At 35.2% G+C, this 12705-nt stretch overlaps 1 protein-coding gene across 7 annotated transcripts in view; it reads right to left on the reverse strand.

The window, feature by feature from the left end:
* Window positions 1-12705, reverse strand: part of LOC141418462 (PHD finger protein 20-like) — a 307934-nt gene that overhangs the window by 125847 nt on the left and 169382 nt on the right. The gene's annotated exons all lie outside the window — the stretch shown is intronic.

Below are 12705 nucleotides of genomic sequence, written 5' to 3' on the forward strand. Positions count from 1 at the left end.
TCAAAATATCTCAAACCTTTTATTTTCTAACCACCCCACAGTAACCCCAAGATATCGAAAAGGTCAGCCCACGATTAAAGGAATTCTTTTACATTTGCAGTATCTGCCTCTGATAACATATAGACAAATATGCATGCATTTATTCATCCACCAAATATTGAAACATTCACTATTTTAGAAATTGGAGTGTCTCAATAAACAAAGAATCACAATATATTTGAGAAAATGAAGAGAAAAAAATCAATAGAAAGTTGTAAAAAAGAGAAGAAACAATAAAACTAAACAGCAAATGCTATGGCTACTATATTCAGAAAAGTGAGAAGATACTTTGTTCCTAATACAAGAGCTGTCTATTATTAATGAAGAACATTAATATAATAACAAAGTTGAGCTGACTGAATGACTTGGGTGGAAGAGCACCTGCCTAGCAACCATGAGGTCATGAATTCAAGCCCCAGTACTACCAAAAAAAGGTAACAAAGTCTGTGGAAACTTAAAAAGTAATTACAAAACCAAACATATTTGGAAACCTGACAATGAATTTGAGAAAATATCACATGAAGATGAATAAAAGGAAAACAGCGTAAGAGAGGGAAGAAAAGAAAATTAGGAAATACAGCAAGTCTAAGCAACATATGCTACAGAAATAGAAAAAAGAAGAAAATGGAAAGGAGAAAATAATCAAAATTACATGAAACTGTAATTCCAGAATGAAAGAAAATGAGTATTCATATTAAGAGCTGGGCTAAGTGTTGAGAATAAGTGTGGAAACACAAGCATTGCACACACACACACACGCACACTCACAGATACACCATTTGTGAGACTGCACAGTATCCCAAAGGCTTCTAAAGTGAGAGAAAAATGGTCAGTCCACATAGGAAGAACCAGAATGAAAATGACATTGAACTTCACACTGGCAGCACCAGAGGCGAAAAGCCCAATAAATAATGCTTTAAAAATCGAAGGAAATTTTGTTTTCAATTGAGGTATTTATTTCCAGGTAGACGACCTACCAATCAAGTGTGAAGGTGGAGTGCTCTGAAATTTGTTTTCAGTTTTCTCAAGGATTCAAAAACTCTATCCCCAATATCTTGCTTCTCAGGAAGGAATTAAAAGTTATTCATCTCTTCCAAGACAAAAGACAAAAGATAATGCATATAGGGAGATAAGATACAGTATTATTATTTTTTTTAACATATAGTATTATAAGTTTATCGTTTATTCATGGCTATGCTCATATCAAAACAGATAAAGACCTGGAAATGCTTTCTCTAAAGTTTGGGATGAGAGTTGATTATTTATCACAGGGAATTACATTGGCTTTTGTTCTATGTTGATTTATTTGGTTCTTAGAGTATTGTGCCTTTTCAAACTATGTACCAGCGATTATTTAAATGGTTTTTGTTTAAAAATTAAACAACGAAAAAACTTCATAGTGAACTATATGATCAATTAACTCTCTTAATAGCATAAGGAGCTCAAGAAAACATATAAATTGAAGTCACAGGATTCCAATAAACTTTTGGAATTAATTTTTGCAGTTTGGATAACCCAGTTGCTTAACTGTGACTTTAATTACTTGATCAAAATAATGGTATCAAAGCAAAATCAGAAAAACCCCCAAATTCTTACAATCTCTAAAGCATAAAAGTGAATAAATGCATACTTCTTGAAGGGAGCAGTATTTATACTTCGCAAATCCACTCATAGTCATTTAGTATCATGAATACAATGAGGTGACCTGTTATTTAACACCCTTCACAGATCTGAGTTCTTTGGTTCCAAACATTACACTTCTTGGTGATAAAACTTTGTCAGTTAATCACAGGTTTAATGATTACACCTACAATTGGATGGAGGTGACTTCTAGTGCAATGACAAAGAGGTAATTAACAATAGGTCCTACAAGGAAATCAAGCAGGAATTGCTGAATCTATTTTTAAAAGAGGAGAAAGATAAAAGTGATAGTGAAGGATTAGGACAGTTTCATGCTGCTCTAGTTACCCTCAAAGTAGTAATTACCTGAAAAGACATGTCAATCTACAGTGGACTCCAACTGACTTGAGCAGCAGATAGTTTCTCTCTTCCTTTAGAAATCATCACTTGCCTTATTCATAGAAAGACTGGGTGCACTTGAAATGAGGACCTTTGTTAAACCAGTGTGTCTGGTAGTTGTAAGGAGTAGTGGTACCCAGTGCAATGGATGCTTGTGGAGACTCTTTAGTGGCTTTGACCAGTTCACCACCCCATCTCTTTTGTGCACATTTCATTTACCTTGTAGCTAATCTGGTAATAGTGAGTGTGCACACTGAGACACTGGGGAACTTGACAAAAAGCGGTGTTCTTATCATATTCCTTACTACACAAGACAGAGGTTGAAAATTTGGTGGAAACAAGTTTTTTGACTGCAGGGTGTTTTATGCAAACCAGGAAGTATGTAGAGAGCTGACTTTCTAATAATGCTCTCCAGCTGGCAAGAAGAGGGAGAGTAAGGAGTTGGGAGTGGCAAGAGGAGACAAGGAAAATGGTTAGGGCACTCTTCAAAAAATGTTAATTATTTGTTCAATTATTTTTTTAAAAATAAGAAGTGATGCAAACATTCTGCATCTCTATGAGAAAATTCTTATTACCCTGGAAATTATTCCTTGATATTTTCACTCAGTCATTCCAAATAATTCATCCAAATATATTCACTCAAATACTCTAAGAGTTGCTCTTACTCTTTACTAGCACTAGGCTAGGAAATAAACTGTGTATTAAAAGAAAATATCCTTAGCTCTGGTCAAGCTTGCATTTCAATGAAAGAAGGGTAAGGATAGCTATAAATCAAATTAATGAGTGACATATTTATATGGTATATGATATATGTATATATATTATATATATTATATATCATGTAATCTGAAAGGAAGTGCAAAAAAATGAATGATCAGGAAAACCCAGAGGATATTTCAGTTATCCAATTGAATATATTAGTGGCTTGGCCCAGGGTGTCGTGGTTGTAGGTATCAGGATTGTTGTATGCTTGCTGAAGATGACAGTCACTCATTTGCTAACATAAGATATAATGAACTAATCCTCAGGCATCTGTTTATACTCTCATCAATTTAGAACAATCAGTGCAAAATCAATGATTCTGTCCTTCCAGTATTACAATGCTCCATGCATTTGTGAATAGCCAGGAGATTGCCATAAAGATAATTAAACTCTAGGACCTGCATCTTTACCCACTTCTTCTAAGATCTGTACTTCTCTTTGTGATGCTTCAAACATGCACAAGCATAGTCTCACCAAACATAAGGAGTCTGATTTATATATTATTTTAGGGAGTAGTCTTCTGAAAACTAGAAACAAGCATTAAGGTTCAAAACCACAGAGCCAAGATCACAACTCCAGCACTCTTATTACTTAACATAAACAACATATTCACATTCAATTTAAACAAGTTGTTAAGTCTTCATTTGAAATTACTTGTTAGCATTTCTTATTGGTTAATGGTTTTAGAGAAGAAGAAAATGTTGGTACTTGAAAGTCCTGCAGGGCACAGTGGCTCACACCTGTAATCTTAACCACCTGATAAGCAGAGGTTGGAGGATCGTGTTTTGTGGCCATCAACTATTCATTTAATCTCTGTTGTGATCTTGAGACACATACAGAAGCCCTCATCAGAAAGCACACACACAATTACTGGGAGATTATTAACAAGACAATTTCCTGGAGTGCAAGATGTGTTTATAGCAACCTCAGAAGACTTTAAGGGCAATAATAGGTACTTTTTGATCCCTGATGTACAGCACAGTGACTGCACTAATTGCTGACTTAGCATTTATTGAGTATTTGATCATGCATGAACATAATGAGTTCAGATCTGTGTTCCTGAGACTCCTTCACCATGTACCTGAATAAAGAGATGCTTAATTATAAACTTGATCACCAATGTTGCCTCAGTCAGTTTGAGAAATAAAAATACAATAACCAGTTCAATTTGCTACCAGACCATTATTCATGATCCCACATGATTTGTTCAGGATCGAGAACTAATGGCTTCTTGTGGTATAGACCTCCCCACTGACATCCAGTTTCAATCCCTGTGCAGACATGTTAGAGAAAATTGGTGGGTTTTTTTGTTTGTTTGAATTGTTTTCCCTGACATGCATTGTATGTGGTACTTACACTGCTGCCTATGTTCATTATGAACCACAATGATTATATGGCAGGAAGGTCGGCACAAGGATGCTTTATTTGTCCCTGGGACCATAGCAAAAATGAGGTACTCTAGCTTTCTACAGTGTGTCCTGATTGCCTAAGAAAAAATTTCATGAATAAAACCCAAGCAACTTTTCTAGTCTCTGATTTAACTGTACCTCTCTCACCCCACACACACAAGAAAAGCGCAGTGGTCACTGCTGAGCCTTTAGCTATTAATTTAGGAAATGCAAACTTAAGAGAAATTGTATTTATTGCCACTGAACTAGCAAAAAGCTAAACCTATTTGTGCAAAATAAGACAAGTCAAAGTTACACTAGTGCATTCAAGCTTTAAACCCCTGGTGGAATTTGCAATGGCAGCCTTAAGTAATTTAGAATGGCCAAACAATACAACTATTATAGTTTTGTATAAAAGAAATTTTGTGATCATAGATAGAATTTTTAAAAAGAAGATTTTAAGGGAAAAGCCTGGTATATTTGACATGTTATAACATCAAAAATATACAGAGAAATAATAGAATCAAAACATATGAAACAATGTCTATATCACCTAAAAAGACAAAGATTTATATTCTGCATATAAGATAGGAAAAAAATAGAGAAAGGACACGTGAATTTTTCATAAATGCTGATAAAAAGGACAGTGAATGGACAGTGAATACAAGCCAACCAGGGTAAATTGAGGTGAATGCCTGATATCATTGATTCCCAAAAATGGCTGAAAGGAAAGTAACTTTGGGCAAGAATATGGACCAAGGGAAGCTCTTTCACATGCACAAGGTGAGAAAATTGATGCTCCCCCTTTACAAAATTGTTTAGGATCACCTGCTTGGTATGGTACGAATATTTAGAGCTACTCAGACACAGTAACCACAAATAGATATCTAGTCAAGAGAGATGTGTGAGTGTTTATACCAAGTGTCATTTGCTATGATGATCATAACTTTGTTATTTGTAAGAGTTAAAAAGTGGGAGTGATTAATATCTCCACCAACAGTAAAAGTAGACAATAAAAACAGACAAAACCATGTAGAATAACACACAGAAATAAGCTATACCATTACACAAAAAGAGGAGTGCCGTAAGAAAAGTATTATTAAAGAAGTTCAAATAAAAAAGATAGTGAACTATATGTTGCTAAATCACTGAGTTTCACCCAAAACATAACAAATTAAACAACCAGGTTTGGCAATTTATGTTATAAAACACAATAACCAAAATGTGAAAAAAATTTAAAAATAAAATTGATTGCCATAGCAGGAGCTAGTTACTACTTTTAGGCGGTGGGAAGCGAAGCTGTGAGAAGAATCTAGTAGGCTGAGAATACTTTCTTAAGCTGATTGACATAACAGTTACACAATGTTCTAGGAAGAATTATATTGAACCATCACTAATGTTTAAAAGAATTCTCTATAGCTGCTATTTCATAACAAAATGATTAAAATACTCAAATGTCTGATACGTATATTTTAAAACTTAGATTTCCTTAATTATCAAATAATACTGTTTAGATAAGCATGATGCTGGAGTTCAAACCCCAGTTTGAACCACAAAAAAATTGTAGAAAACAACCTGCAGAAAGTGTTTTCAATATAGAAAGCACCACACAGGCCTTATTTCCAACCATATTAAGTCTAGACAAATTCTTGAAGAATTAATCCAAAATGAGAAAAATGTAAAGAAATAGATTAATGATTTCCTGATATGTAAAAGCAGTTTTGGACACTGAGCAACTGGTCAACAATAGGAAATGTTTGAATTAAATAATTTAAGTTGGAATTGTATTTTTTTATATATTCTTTACTCAAGTATAAAAACTTACATATAATGTAGTATCGAATATACAAAGAAGATATCCTTACAAACATGCCAAAATGTTAAATTTGACTCATTCTGGGTGGCATAAATATGGAATCTGTTGTTTTCTTCATCATTCCTTTTTGTTTCTCCATGTTTTATATACTGAACTTAGTTCACTTTATAATCTGAAACAATGAACAAAAGCACATAAAGTATATTCATCTGACAATCTTATCTTTATTTTCCTTTTCAATGTGAATGTATTATCTTTCTTTTTCTTGCTTACTGCACTGATTACACCCTTCAGTAAAATTTTAATAAATTTGGAAATAGTAGATATACCAAGATTTCATATAATGTTTGTATTTTATTCTATTAACTCAGTGTCTTAACCTAATTAAATTTCGAAGGTTAAACCAAAATTCAATTCCTGAGATGAATCTTACTTGGTCATGATGTATAAGTCTTGTTGTATATTCTTGGGTTTAGTGTGGTAACATTTTGTTCATGATTTTTGGATATATACTCATGATACTCATGAGAGATTTGGACTTTTTACTTTCTTGTTTGCAATTTCTTTATTTGGCTTTGTTGTTAAAATAATTGGGCTCACAGAATGAATTGTAGTGTTCCTTCCTCTTCTATGCCTGGAAAAGTTTATGAGTACTACAAAAGAGCACAAAATCTTAATAAATAGCACGGAAGAGCTAAGGAGAAGGCAAGCCAGAAACAACAGGTGTGGATGAGTCTCCCAAGCTAATTCTTCTCAGAGCTTCTAACAAACAATCAGAAGGGGCAAATCCTGCAATGGCAGGCACTGGGGCAGGGGACCCGGCAGGAAACAGACACTAGCCACAACTAACAACAGAAGGAATGGTTTGCCTCTCACAGACCTCAACAAATTCAAGCACAACCTCTCACAGTGATTGGTCAGAGAGAAGAGAACTGGGCCAGATCCCCTTTTCACTGGGGAGAGGCATTCTTTTGATATGGGACAAACAATTCTAACAAGTCTGTAACTGTGGATTGCCTTTACATAGGTCTGCTCCATGTTTTAAACCAAAATATGTCATTTAATGTACAAAACTCATTGATATCTTCAACTGTTAAATATCTTCTCTCGTTCCACCCATAAAAACAACAGGAAAAAACAGTAAGTGCTACATTTCTTTTCACAGCTAAGATGTATGAATTTTGAAATTGTCTAGTTTTTCCTTCCTCATAAAGCTATCCAACCACAAAATCTTAATTCCTTTTTGAATGGATTTTTTATTCCAGTACTGAGGTTAGAACTCAGGACCTTGCACTCGCTAAGCAGGCGCCATGCTGCCAGTCATTTTTGTTTGGTTTTTCTTCAAATAGAGTCTTGTATTCATATCCAGGCCACCTTGTACTTTGATGTTATTATTTATGCTTCCTTTTTGAGGTCTTCTGAACTTTTTTGCCTGGGCTGACCTTGAATCGAGATCCTCTATTCCTCTATCTACTGATTGGCAAGGATTACAGGTGTGAGCCACCTCACCCAGTTAATTGGCTTGATTTTGAGCTAATGGAATAACATCACACCGTGTCCTTCAGGAAAGGTGTCAGATTCATAGAGGCAAGGAAAAGGTGTTTGACCTGAGAAGTTTAAAAACTGTACATACAGTTGATATTTTCAGATGTGCATATTATTCAAATAAAACACATAGAACAGCATGATTTCAGTGGGCAATGTTTACAAGTCCAACTATTATCACTGAGTCCTAGGTTATTACATCTTCACATATTTTCAGTTTGACAAGAAAATAATTTCTCTCAACAGGGAATTTTCTAGATGTAGTAGCTTTCAAGAATAGACAAGATTTTAGTTTTATCCAGTATGAACAAATGGAGAACAATGAATTATTATTATTATTAGCATTTTAGCAGTGCAGGAGATCTAATCTAGGGTTTTGTGCATGCTAGGCAAGTACATGACCACTGAGTTACCTCACCAGCCCTGGAAACCGAAGAATTCTTAATGAAAGTTGAGCTCTTTCGCAGGACAAATAAGTATATAAGTAAAAATAGATATTAAGAAAAATGGTTTGAAGCTAAATATTTTGGATATACCATTATTTCATTTATTCACGATTTCATCAGAATTTTCACTAGAATGAGGAATATTCTTTCTTTATAAAACATTGTTTTTGTTCTCCTCATTAAAGATAAATTTGAACTATTCAGTGAATTAGGAAGAGTAGAGTGTTAGCTCATCTAACTTTAAACTACATTTTAATATGATTCATTTCATACAATGCACTGGTCAGAGGGCCTACCCACACAGAGGAGAAGAAAATAATGACCTTAAATTCTATTTTTTCCGATTCCAGCACAGCTTCTGCTCCACACTAAGCAGTCCTCCTCTGGAAGGAAAAGCATTTTCTCTAAGGAGACAAAATCAGAACACAGAATGGCAGTGACATTTCCTTCCATTGTTATCAGAAAAATGAGAGAGAATCTCTGCCTTCGTTCCTGAGGTTTCAGGCACATTTCATGCACATTTTACCACACTTTGCACAGCTGGCTATGAACTTTGACTCATAAATAGATTCCTCCATGCACTTATTTGACTCAACCTATCTTCAGAGCAGATGTATCTTTTCAACGTACAATTTTCTAAAAATTTTTCCTGAAATTTTCTGTATTAAATGACACATTTGTTCTCAGTATAAACAATGCATCTTTCCAAAACTTACTACTTTTTATACAAGAATGAATATAGAATTTTTAAATCTCTTGAAACCTCCATAAGAAGAGGACTAAGATGGAAAGGAGAAAAATAGAGGATGAACCAATTCAGGTTATAATACATACATACATGGAAATATCTCAAGGAAACTCTCTGCATAGCTAACTGACACAAACAAAAATGTCACATTTTAAAAACAGAGAACAGCAAGGTAAAACAGCTCCTGCCTGTGAGAGGGGAGGGGTGGAAATATTAGGTAGTCATGTACGAAAATGGAAAAATGAGACCTGTTGAAACTGTTCCAGGAATGAGGGGATGGGGGGACAAGGGAGAATGATGGAGGGGCTGAATTCAACTATGATATATTCTAAGAACTTTTGTAAATGTCACAATGTACCCCCAGCACAACAATAATTTGATAATTAAAAAAGAAAAATGTGTCTAAAAAGTCAATGTTCTTGCATATTAGGCAGGAAACATGTTATGTGGCAGCATGTATTTCTGTGTATTGCATACATGCGTGTCTGACTTGGTACTCCCTCCTGTTATTACAAGTGTCAACTTCTAAACCACATCAAGTACCTGCTGACTTTTCCTCATGTTGTGAATTGGAAGCTGGGGTTGGGATGTAGTTTATTTTTTTCTAATTCCCCACAGGTAGTTATCTCATGCCATAGACTGCAGATTAGTTATTAATTACAACTTTACTGTGCTTACTTTGGAAACTATAGCTATTTTTAACAATCACTTAATCCTACCTTGAATCCAGCCACAGTATTTTGATAACCTTTGGAACAGCAAAATCTGTAATTTTATCACGTAATTTGCTTGGGAGAGCAGAAATATTTATGCTAAATTTACTTTGGGTTTCATGTTGGTTAATTGGTGCCATCAAATAAAACAATTATTTTATGTTAGCCATAAGCTTGTGCTTTCCTTCATTACAGAGAGAGAGGAAAAAAAAAAAAAACAGCAAAGAGGCATTAAGCCCCTAAATACGAAGAAAATCTTTCTTATCGGATGAAAAGAATCACAAACAAAAAAATAAATTAGCATTAGCTCTTTCATTTTTCTCTGATGACATCCTGATAGTTTAAGAAAACTCATCATCAAATATATTGTGTTTACTTACACAAATAGTTTTGTAGTCAGTCACACATTATAAAAGAAAATTTCATCTCAAAGTGAATTATATGAACTTAACTTTTAGCAAACTTGAGCACAGTGCTTTGAAGAGAGTAGAAAAAAGTCTAAAATAGAACCTGTATGTTTTGAAACAATAAAACTTAATTTTGTGCATCAGAAAAAAAATCCATTTAGGAAGAAACCAGAGGAGAGCTAAACACTGAATTCTACTTGAAAATAATAAACGATGGTAATTTCCCTCTAGAGTTCAAAAGCGTACTGCACACCATATCGCCATTGAAGAAGTCACCCGTTCAACATTTTATTGAATTAACAGTGCATAGATTAATTCTGCCGCTCACAGTCATTTCATTTAAACATAAAATCATGCCATTTCATAAGTGAGGCACAGAAAAGTAAGCTCTGCGTGATCTCATGCTTATTCCTCTAGAATCTAAAAGTGTTGATCTCAGAGAAGTTGGGATTAGGACAGTAGTTACCAGAGGCTGGGGAGAGCACAGGAGAGACTGGTCAGTAGTTTCTAAGTTATGGCCCACCCGGGGTAGGAAGTGCTGATGTGGTATCCACAGTAGGGTAACTACAGGAAATAGTCATGTTGTGCACACTTAACAAGCAGAAGAAAGGACTTTAAATATCTTCACATCAAGACGTGATAAATGTTTGAGAAGAGAGACACGTACGATCTGATTTAAACATCACACCATGTTTACATATTTGAAATACCACGTGGTACCCATGATCAGGTACACCTTTTATCCTTTTATACATCATTTGAAAATACATTTTCTTAAAAACGACATTGTAGAGAAACAGGTATAGACTCCTAACCGTGTGCAAAGTGACGTTTTAGGCTCTTTACATATACTACAAATATTCCTCTCAAAAATTTATGTTTATTAATATTATTAATTTACCATTTTCCTGTTGAAGCAGTTGAGTAGTGAAAAATATCAGGTGAATTTCTCATCATTATAGGACAGGAAGAAATTGACTATAACAACTTTGAATTACAATTTGGGCTGGCTGGCTCAAAAAACACATAGTCTTAAGTCGTGTGATGTCCTTTGACTTTTAACAGACTACATTTTCATGTTTTTTACTGCACAGTGTCACACACTATGGATTTTATTTCTGCTCATCTCACTGGGTACTTGTACCTGTACATGTTTGCACAGGTCAGAAAAATTTCTTTTGAAAAATTGTACTATTATTATCATGAAAGTTCAAAGCTTCAAAAAATTTTAAGTGAGATATCATTTTAGAATCATGTAAATCTGATTAGGCAGTTGTTACAAAACTTTCTCTTATCTCCATGTGGAAATATTTTTCAGTGCATTGCTTTGTTTTCACTATTAAAGAAATGGAATAATTTAATACTGTTTGTCTTACCTGTCATTGTTAGTTGGATATATAAAAATGTTTTAGCTGGGCACGGGTGGCTTACTCCTGAGATTTGGGAGGCTGAGATTGGGAGGATGGCAGATCCAGGCCAACCTGGACAAAAAAGCTTGCAAGACCCCATCTCAACTCAAAAAACCAGGGCATGGCAGCATCTCACTGATGTCCCAGCCATGACAGGAGGCATGAAATAGGAGGATTGCAGTCCCAGTCCAGGTTGGCCTGCGACAAAAAGCGAGACCTTATCTCTAACATAATAAGAGCAGAAAAGGCTGGAAGTGTGGTCAAGTGGTAGAGCGCCTACCTCATAGTTAAAATGGATTAATTTAGAATGAATAATCTCTACTATCCAAAATCAAAGGCAATTGATGTATTGTAAATTTATATTATTATGATTTAAGGGGAAGTTTGGATTAACTATTTCTAAGTTTCTCACATGCTTTATCCTACCTTAAGTATTTAAGAAAAATGTGAATTTAACTGAAATTTTTTTCTGACTAAGGTTAATAAATCTGAAGTTAGTGTTCACAATGTTAGGAATAAATTAATTCAAATAAAATTTTAATTTTGTTCATGGTAGATTAAAATGTGATTAAAAAATAGCAATCATTGGTTTCCAGTTAGAAATGGATTCCTGACATTCTTCTGGTTTCTTTCATATTAGAAAACAGCCTCACCAAATACTGTGACAGGACGTATGCGGGAGACAAACATCACCAACTGGCCCAGTTTGCTTCTCAAACCTTCATGTATTTGCAGACAGTTCTTTTCGTTTTTAGCAGTCCCAGGAGACCAGTGTACACCCGGTTCCATCAGTTCCCTGAGACAAGTGAGATTGGAACTAGTCTCTTGAGCAGCAGCCAAAACAGCTGGTGTGCTGCATGAGTGATCCAATTCCTTCTCCCCTGGGGAAAAGCTGGGATTCACATTTATCACCTGCTCATTCCGCTTTGAGCCAGGGAAGGAAACTGTGCACATTCCTGCACACTTGTTCAGCCTACACACTTTCAAATAACTTCTTTGCTCTCTGTTGCCTGCAGGAGTCTAGTGAATAGTGGGTACAGTCAGCAGTCAGATAGACGTGGATTAGAAGTCAGATGGAAGACTGCATGGGTAGTCCATCTCCTCCCAGGGAAAAACTAGCAGGTTGGTTTTGCCAGTGGAATAAGCCAGGGAATAAGTCATAAGGAAATACCACATACTCTTTCCAACTCCCTGAGAAACAATGATTGCTCACTCTGTCAGACCCCAGAGATACCAGATCCTCAGGCAGAAGGTAGAAAATAAAGCTAGATGTGCTTCATAGACAGAAGCTAGGAGTTGGCTTTCCTGGCCTGTTTACTCAGCATTGACATGGGAAACACTGGTTCCCATTTAAAACCATTTCTATTTTCTCTATAGTCCTGGGAGACTACTGAATGCTCTTCTCTCGTAAAT

Source organism: Castor canadensis, chromosome 17, assembly GCF_047511655.1.
Source record: "Castor canadensis chromosome 17, mCasCan1.hap1v2, whole genome shotgun sequence".
Classification (NCBI taxonomy): domain Eukaryota; kingdom Metazoa; phylum Chordata; class Mammalia; order Rodentia; family Castoridae; genus Castor; species Castor canadensis.